General features: G+C 43.8%; 1 protein-coding gene across 4 annotated transcripts in view; it reads right to left on the reverse strand.

Annotated features, from left to right (window-relative positions):
- Nucleotides 1-6,572, reverse strand: part of TASP1 (taspase 1) — a 264,742-nt gene extending 258,170 nt beyond the window's left edge. For 3 of the 4 annotated variants that reach the window (XR_310467.3, XR_001918985.1, XM_005687819.3), the window contains exon 1: nucleotides 6,525-6,572. The gene's annotated coding sequence lies outside the window, so the exon portion shown is untranslated. The remainder of the gene's footprint in view (nucleotides 1-6,524) is intronic. The other variant, XM_018056930.1, reaches the window with a different exon arrangement.

Consider the following 7,355-nt stretch of genomic DNA (forward strand, 5'->3'; position numbering starts at 1 on the left):
GCCAAAGTAAATCTCATAAAGGACAATGCCAATCAAGACAAATAGCATGCCAAAAGACACGAGCAGGCAACACATAAGAGGAAATATAAACTGGATAGCCAATATTAAAGAAAGAATATTCAAAGAGCTACGAAAAAAGAAAAAAAACTAGCACTGTACTGCCATCATAAACTGATGTAACCATTTTGAAATGGAATGTGTCAGACAGTATCAAGAGCCTTAAAATGTATAATGTTCTATATACCCTCTCCAGAGATACTTCAATATGAACTAGCCTACACAGACACAAACAATAGTCCCACAAATTCCTCTCAAGAGTACTGGGAGACTAGAGAAGAGGGAGGGGCAAGGAAGAAAGGGAAACTTGATTTTTCTCTATCTAATAACCTTCTGTATTTGATTTTTTTCTTTTAACTGGTTAACAGTAATGCTGAAGAAGCTGAAGTTGAACAGATTTATGAAGACCTACAAGACCTTTTAGAACTAACACCCAAAAAAAGAAGTCCTTTTCATTATAGGGGACTGGAATGCAAAAGTTGGAAGTCAAGAAACACCTGGATTAACAGGCAAATTTGGCCTTGGAGTACAGAATGAAGCAGGGCAAAGGCTAATAGTTTTGCCAAGAGGATGCACTCATAGCAAACACCCTCTTCCAACAACACAAGAGAAACCTCTACACATGGACATCACCAGACGGTCAACACCGAAATCAGATTGATTATATTCTTTGCAGCCACAGATGAAGAAGCTCTATATAGTCCGCAAAAACAAGACCAGGAGCTGACTGTGGCTCAGATCATGAACTCCTTATTGCCAAATTCAGACTTAAATCGAAGAAGTTAGGGAAAACCACTAAACCATTCAGGTAGGAACTAAATCAAATCCTTTAAGATTCTAAAGTGGAAGTGAGAATTAGATTTAAGGGACTAGATCTGATAGATAGAGTGCCTGATGAACTATGGACAGTGGTTCATGACATTGTACAGGAGACAGAAAACAAGACCATTCCTGTGGAAGAGAAATGCAAAAAAGCAAAATAGCTGTCTGGGGAGGCCTTACAAATAGCTGTGAAAAGAAGAGAGGTGAAAAGCAAAGGAGAAAAGGAATGATATAAGCATCTGAATGCAGAGTTCCAAAAAATAGCAAGGAGAGAAAAGAAAGCCTTCCTCAGTGGTCAATGCAAAGAAATAGAGGAAAACAGACTGCGAAAGACTAGAGATCTCTTCAAGAAAATTAGAGATAACAAGGGAACATTTCATGCAAAGATGGGCTCAATAAAGGACAGAAATGGTATGGACCTAACAGAAGCAAAAGATATTAAGAAGAGGTGGCAAGAATATATGGAAGAACTGTACAAGAAGGATCTTCACGATCTGGATAATCATGATGGTGTGATCACTCATCTAGAGCCAGACATCCTGGAATGTGAAGTTAAGTGGGCCTTAGAAAGCATCACTATGAACAAAGCTGGTGGAAGTGATGGAATTCCAGTTGAGCTATTTCAAATCCTGAAAGATGATGTTGTGAAAGTTCTGTACTCAATATGCCAGCAAATTTGGAAAATTCAGCACTGGCCACAGGACTGGAAAAGGTCAGTTTTCATTCCAATCCAAAGAAAGGTAATGCCAAAGAATGCTCAAACTACTGCACAATTGCACTCATCTCACCAACCTAGATAGCATATTCAAAAGCAGAGACATTACTTTGCCAACAAAAGTCCATCTAGTCAAGGCTATGGTTTTTCCAGTGGTCATGTATGGATGTGAGAGTTGGACTATGAAGAAAGCTGAGCGCCGAAGAATTGATGCTTTTGAACTGTGGTGTTGGAGAAGACTCTTGAGAGTCCCTTGGACTGCAAGGAGATCCAACAAGTCCATTCTAAAGGAGATCAGTCCTGGGTGTTCTTTGGAAGGTCTGATGCTAAAGCTGAAACTCCAATACTTTGGCCACCTCATGCAAAGAGTTGACTCATTGGAAAAGACTCTGATACTGGGAGGGATTGGGGGCAGGAAGAGAAGGGGACGACAGAGGATGAGTTGGCTGGATGGCATCACCGACTTGATAGACGTGAGTCTGAATGAACTTCAGGAGCTGGTGATAGACAGGGAGGCCTGGTGTGCTGCGATTCATGGGGTCGCAAAGAGTTGGACACGACTGAGCGACTGAACTGAACTGAAGTGTACTGCACTCATCTTACACGCTAGTAAAGTAATGCTTAAAATTCTCCAAGCCAGGCTTTAGCAATACGTGAACTGTGAACTTCCAGACGTTCAAGCTGGTTTTAGAAAAGGCAGAGGAACCAGAGATCAAATTGCCAACATCCACTGGAACATCGAAAAAGCAAGAGAGTTCCAGAAAAACATCTATTTCTGCTTTATTGACTATGCCAAAGCCTTTGACTGTGTGGATCACAAGAAACTGTGGAAAATTCTGAGAGAGATGGGAATACCACACCACCTGACCTGCCTCTTGAGAAACCTATATGCAGGTCAGGAAGCAACAGTTAGAACTGGACATGAAACAACAGACTGGTTCCAAATAGGAAAAGGAGTACATCAACACTGTATATTGTCACCCTGCTTATTTAACTTATATGCAGAGTACATCATGAGAAACGCTGGGCTGGAGGAAGAACAACCTGGAGTCAAGATTGCCAGGAGAAATATCAATAACCTCAGATATGCAGATGACACCACCCTTATGGCAGAAAGTGAAGAAGAACCAAAGGGCCTTGATGAAAGTGAAAGAGGAGAGTGAAAATGTTGGCTTAAAGCTCAACATTCAGAAAATGAAGATCATGGCATCTGGTCCCATCACTTCATGGGAAATAGATAGGGAAACAGTGGAAACATTGTCAGACTCTTTTGCGGGGGGGGTTCCAAAATCACTGCAGATGGTGATTGTAGCCATGAAATTAAAAGATGCTTACTCCTTGAAAGGAAAGTTATGACCAACCTAGATAGCATATTCAAAAGCAGATACATTACTTTGCCAACAAAGGTCTGTCTAGTCAAGGCTATGGTTTTTCCAGTAGTCATGAATGGATGTGAGAGGTGGACTGTGAAGAAAGCTGAGCGCCAAAGAATTGATGCTTTTGAACTGTGGTGTTGGAGAAGACTCTTGAGAGTCCCTTGGACTGCAAGAAGACCCAACCAGTCCTTCCTAAAGGAGATCAGTCCTGGGTGTTTATTGAAAGGACTGATGTTAAAGCTGCAACTCCAATACTTTGGCCACCTCATGTGAAGAGTTGACTCATTGGAAATGACCCTGATGCTGGGAAAGATTGGGGGCAGGAGGAGAAGGGGACGACAGAGGATGAAATGGCTGGATGGCATCACTGACTTGATGGACATGAGTTTGGGTGAACTCTGGGAGTTGGTGACGGACAGGGAGGCCTGGTGCACTGCAATTCCTGGGGTAGCAAAGAGTCAGACACGACTGCGTGACTGATCTGAACTGATTTACTAAAAGGAGAAGATTTAAGTTTGCTGTCTCTGTGACCAAGATGAATGTAAATTAACTTGATTATCAAGACCAGAAGAGAAATTCAGAATAAAACACTGTTTTTGCTTCAGGGACTTTCATGGCACTGATTTAAGGTCTAAATCTTGACTCCATTTCTCTCAAATATTGTTTCATATTCCTGCGGCATGTGATGACACTATTTCTTTTTTTTTTTTAAGCCATTTAGAAGACTACCACATGTCGTGTTTGCCTCTGGTGTTGAAGGTTTTCACTCTAGGTTTACTGAGCCTTTTAGAAGCAGTTGAAGGAGGAAGTCATGGAATCCATTTATTACAGCAAAGGCTTTTAGAGAAATCCAGCCCTTAAGCTACAGCAGCTAATGAAGCTTGTTGCTCTTATCATGAGACTGAAGCTTTAATGCCTCATTAAATAAGCTCCAAATTATACTTATTTCATCTTTGACCCAGTAATTCCACTTCTGAGGATGCTTTCTACCAAAATAATTTTAAATATAGAAAAAGCTTTATGCCTTTTAAGCTGTGTTTAACATAGGATAATTTAGAAAAACAAAAATCTTGGAGTGACCTAAATACCTAACTTAAAGAATCTATGTATTTATGGTCAACTTGTTTTTCTTAAGGTGCCAAAGGTCATTCAATGGGGAAAAGACAGTCTTTTCAACAAATGGTGCTAGGAAAACTGGAGAGTCACATGCACAAAAATAAAGTTGGACTCCTACCTCACACCATATACAAAAATTAACTCTACATAGATCAAGACCTAAATGTAAGAGCTAAAACTACATAAAACTTATGGAAAAAAAAAAAAGTAAACCTTCATGAACCTGGATTTGGTAATGATTTTACACATAACACCAAAAGCACAAACATAAACAAAACTCACATATAAATGGGACTTCACCAAAATTTTTAACATTTGCACTTCAAGGAACACCATTCAAGGAAGTGAAGATACTCCACAAAATGGTGGGGGGTGGGAGTATGGAATGGAAGAAATATTGCAAATCTGAAAGGGGATTTGTGTCCAGACTGTATAAAGAACTCATACAACTTAAAATTTTCTTTAAAAAAAATTTTTTTTAATGGGCAAAGGAATTGAATAGACATTTCTCCAAAGACATACAAAGGGCCAATAAGCACAAAGAAAAGACACTCAACATTATCAGACATCAAGGATATGCAAATCAAAACTACAAGATGCCATTTCACAACCAATGGAAGGCTATAATCAAAAAGACAGAATAAATGCCAGCAAGGATAAGCAGAAATCAGAACCCTTATATCCTGCTTATGCAGGCCACTCTGGAAGACACCTGGCAGTTCTCAAAAAGATAAACAGTTCCCACATGACCCAGCAATTTCATTCCTAGGTACATAGCTAGGAAAACTGAAGATACATGTTCACACAAAAACTTGTACATGGATGTTTATAGCAGAATTATTAATAACAATCAAGAAGTGGAAACAATCCAAATGTTCATCAACTGATGATGGATAAACAAAATGTGGCATATTTATATAATGGAATATTATTCGACCATAAAATGAAGGCTAAGTCCTGATACATAATACAAGTGGATGTACCTTGAAAACACTGCGCTGGGTGAAAGGAGGCAAGACAACAAAAAGCCCCATACTGTATGATTCCATTTACATGAAATGTCCAGAACAGGAAGATCCATAGACACAAAGTAGACTACTGGTTGCCAAAAGATGGAGGAACAAGGGGAAAGGAGATCTAAGGAGGAGCAACTGTAATGGGTAGAGTGTTTTGGAGGTGATGAAAACGTCATGGAATTAGATACTGATGATGCGTGCACAACTTTGTGAATATACTAAAAGTCGCTGAAATTTAAATTTAAAAGGGTGGAATTTTATGACTATCTCAAAAAATGCATGCAACAGATGCAATGTACAAAACATATGCTTCTTAGTTAAAATCATATTTTATACACACTGTAATCCTAAGTGGGCTTCCCTTGTGGCTCAGCTGGTAAAGAATCCACCTGCAATGCGGGAGACCTGGGTTCATCCTGGGTTGGGAAGATCCCCTGGAGAAGGGAAATGCTACCCACTCCAGTATTCTGGCCTGGAGAATTACATGGACTGGAGAGTCCATGGGGTTGCAAAGAGTCGGACAGGACTGAGCGACTTTCACTTTCATAATCCTATGTAGGTTAAGAATCTGCAATTTTTTAAAACGTAGAAAGATCAAAATGCTGGGCTGGTGGAATCACAGATGATCTCTTCTTAAATATTTCTGCATTTTCCAAATATTCGTTAATAAGCATGCACTGCTTTTTTTATAAGCGCGGGGGGTAGGGTGAACTTTATTCAAACACAAAAGCAAATTATTAAACTCCCAAGTGTATAAAAATTCCTTAGTTTCGTGTACAGTGATCGCAGTCACACGGTCCCCAAAAATACTTTGCATTCCCCTCCCCTCCCCTCCAGAGGCGAATGAAGCTGAACTCCCTCCTCCCGGAAACACGATGCCCTCTATTTGCAAGGCGCCTCCAATTCCTGTTCCCCACCCTCCTCTCAGGTTACTCCTGCTCCATCCTCTCGGTCCTCTCCTCTCCCTTTCCCAGCTGAGCAGTAAACGCTAACTTCCCGCGGGGCTCAAACACACTACGGGGCTGCTCCGCCCCGACCGGCCACACAGGACCGGGGCGCACACTCCCTGCTCTCGGGGAACCTGGAACTCGGAGAAACCGCAGCGCGAGACCGCGCTGAGCGTGAGGGACTGCCAGGACCCCCTCCCCAAACACAGGCGGCCCCTTCCCCGCAGAGGGGAGGAGGCCGCCGGGCCGCAGCCGCTGGGAGCGGGCGCCGGGACGGGCCCCACGCGCGACCAGGGCTCCGGGAAGAGGGACGCCTCGGGTCCCGTTCCTCCGGCACCGCCCTCGGCGAGGAGCATCCTGCGCGCCGCCCGCCCCCGGCCCAGAGAGCACGTCCTGGAGAGCGCGCGGCGCCAGGGCAGAGCGAGCGCGCGGCGACCGCAGCCGCGCGGACAGCGTGAGAAGGAGGGACACTCACCCGCATCAGCCCAGAGCCCTCAGAGCACCGGAAGTAGCCACCCTCCCGTTGCCAGGGTGAGGAAGCGGGGATGACGTCAAGCTCCCCCATTGGGCTCGAGCCCAGCCACGTGTCCGGAAGCAGCCGCCCACAGGCGGCTCTGCCCCCGCCCCCTACTCTGGCGCGGTTCACCTGGCCGCCGAGGTGCCGGGAAGACCCCACCTAGAGCCGCGTTGTGAGCTGCGCAAGCGCTCTCGCCTCCCTCCCAGCCCCTTAATGAGCCAGAAGGCTGTGATCTTCTGATCAGAGTGGTCGGTATCCTAGCAACGTGATGTCAAGTTAAACCAGTCACCACTTAGTGAGGTGTCACTGACAAGCTTAATTTCATCCACTCCTTGCAGCCCTCCCCTCCCCACTACACCGTAGGGATAACTAGAGTTCTGACTGAATTACACGTGGGAGATAGGGACTAGCCTTGCTCTGGGGAGGAGGAAAATGGGAGTGGCCTTTCTTTTACCAGCTAGCATCTAAGACCAAGATCTATTGATAGTAACACGTAATCTCTTTCATGTTTCCTTGTGACTATTAACATGAATCATCTGCCATGTAACCACCATTAAACCTATTCTGTACTTAATAGTTTTCAAAATGTGGTCCTCAACGTGAGCAGCTTCAGCATCACCTGGAATCTTACCAAAAATATGAATTCTTGGGCCACACCTCAGACTTCCTCAGTCAGAAACTTTGGGTTTTCTGCTAGCATAACAGGGCCCTGCGGGGCTCCTGGGCATGGAGGTCTTTTTGTCACCCATTCGGTAGCTGAGACTCACCTCCACGACCTTCTCTGAGTTC

Source organism: Capra hircus, chromosome 13 (assembly GCF_001704415.2).
Source record: "Capra hircus breed San Clemente chromosome 13, ASM170441v1, whole genome shotgun sequence".
Classification (NCBI taxonomy): domain Eukaryota; kingdom Metazoa; phylum Chordata; class Mammalia; order Artiodactyla; family Bovidae; genus Capra; species Capra hircus.